This window comes from Carlito syrichta, unplaced genomic scaffold, assembly GCF_000164805.1.
Source record: "Carlito syrichta isolate Samal-C Ts95f unplaced genomic scaffold, Tarsius_syrichta-2.0.1 Scaffold289058, whole genome shotgun sequence".
NCBI classification, from domain to species: Eukaryota; Metazoa; Chordata; class Mammalia; order Primates; family Tarsiidae; genus Carlito; species Carlito syrichta.
In genome coordinates, this window is record NW_007233154.1 from 18,440 (window position 1) to 20,448 (window position 2,009).

Consider the following 2,009-nt stretch of genomic DNA (forward strand, 5'->3'; position numbering starts at 1 on the left):
GACAATTCTTTGTTTGCTTTTTTTTTTGAGTTGGAGTCTCACTCTGTTGCCCAGACTGGAGTGCAGTGGCCGCTCCCGGCCACCACAGCCTCGACCTGCTGGGCTCCGGCTATCCTTCTGCCTCAGTCTTCCAATAATTGTTCAAGGTCCACTTAGGAGTGAGAACATGTGATATTCAGTTCTTTGTTTCTGTGATAGATATCTCAGTATTTTAGACTCTAAGTCCATCCAAGTTGCTGTAAAGTTCATAATTTTGTTATTCTTTATGACTGCATAATATTCCATCATCTACATGTACCACATTTTTTAATCCAAACCTCTTTTGATGGGCAGCACAGTTGGTTCCATGTTTTTGCTATTGTGAACAATGCTGCAATATGCATGTGCAGCTATCTTTTTCATACAGTGATTTGAGTTCTCTTTCACCTTTGCAAACTGAATCATGCTTACTTCAGACTGCATATTTAACTTCTCCGTAGATCACCGAGCAGTAGCGTCGGCAGCGCTGCTGGATTAGTAGTTTTGCTGGAGGTTGCAGCTGGACCGGCGCTGGAACCATGTTTCACAACCAGTATGACAATGATGTCACTGTTGGAGCCCTCAGGGCAGGATTCATCAAATTGAATATGCAATGGAAGCTGTTAAACAAGGTTCAGCCACAGTTGGTCTGAAATAAAAAACCCAGGCAGTATTGGTTGCATTGAAAAGGGCACAGTCAGAGCTTGCAGCTCATCAGAAAAAAATTCTCCATGTTGACAACCATATTGGTATTTCAACTGCGGGACTTACTGCTGATGCTAGACTGTTATGTAATTTTATGCACCAGGAGTGTTTGGATTCCAGATTTGTATTTGACAGACCACTTCCCGTGTCTCGTCTTGTAGCTCTAATTGGAAGCAAGACCCAGATACCAACACAAAGATATAGCCGGAGACCCTATGGTGTTGGGCTGCTTATTGCTGGTTATGATGATATGGGCCCTCACATTTTTCAAACCTGTCCATCTGCTAACTATTTTGACTGCAGAGCTATGTCCATTGGAGCCTGTTCTCAGTTGTCAGCTCATACTTACTTGGAGAGACATATGTCTGAATTTATGGAGTGTAATTTAAATGAACTGGTTAAACTTGGTCTGCGTGCTTTAAGAGAGACACTTCCTGCGGAGCAGGACTTAACAACAAAGAATGTTTCCATTGGAATTGTTGGTAAAGACTTGGAATTTACAATCTATGATCATGATGATGTGTCTCCATTCCTGGAAGGTCTTAAAGAAAGGCCACAGAAAAAGGCACAGCCTGCTCAACCTGCTGATGAACCTGCAGAAAAGGCTGATGAACCAATGGAACATTAAGTGATAAACCAGTTTATATGTGTTTTATCAAATATGTAAGACTGCAGGAGTATATATTCGTGACAATAACCTATATTTTGAACCAAAAGTTGCAAAACGGTGGAATGGCATGTCTTAGTAATCAGTCCAGATGTGAGTTTTTTCCAAGCAACCTCACTGGAACCATAAAAAAGGGTACATTTTTCTTTGAGGTCTGTATAATCATTTTCTAGAAAGTATAGTTATCTGTACTGATGTTTTTATATGAAGATAATAGTGTCTTTGCGATTTTAAAGACAAGTGAAATAAAATGTTTCACCTCCAAAAAAAAAAAGAAACCAACAGATTGCTCTTAACCCGCTCTTCATATATTGTGATCATTTCATGAGTCAAAGAATAATACTTCAAAGAACAGAACGACATCGCTCAGGGAGCTACCTCTTTAAGAGAAAGTTAGAAGCAGCAAATTGGTGTAAGAGGAAGCCAAATTGAAGCTAAAGGGACAGTTGTCTTTACCTCTTCTGGAATAGCCAAGACCGACTAAGTCTTTGCTCTGTTCTGGAAGCATGTTCTGGGGGGGAAAAGAATATCTGCTTAGCTGCTGTAGTCATCAAAATGTTTATCACTTACTCATCTAATAAGGGGAGCACTGGGAGCTTGAGGCTTTAAAAAAAAGATG

General features: G+C 40.4%; 1 pseudogene across 1 annotated transcript; it reads left to right on the plus strand.

The window, feature by feature from the left end:
* The first annotated feature begins 557 nt into the window (after positions 1-557).
* LOC103256207 lies at positions 558-1,664 on the plus strand (annotated as a pseudogene). Its single transcript, XR_504063.1, has one exon. The product of XR_504063.1 is annotated as a proteasome subunit alpha type-1 pseudogene (transcript).
* The last annotated feature ends 345 nt before the right edge of the window (positions 1,665-2,009 follow it).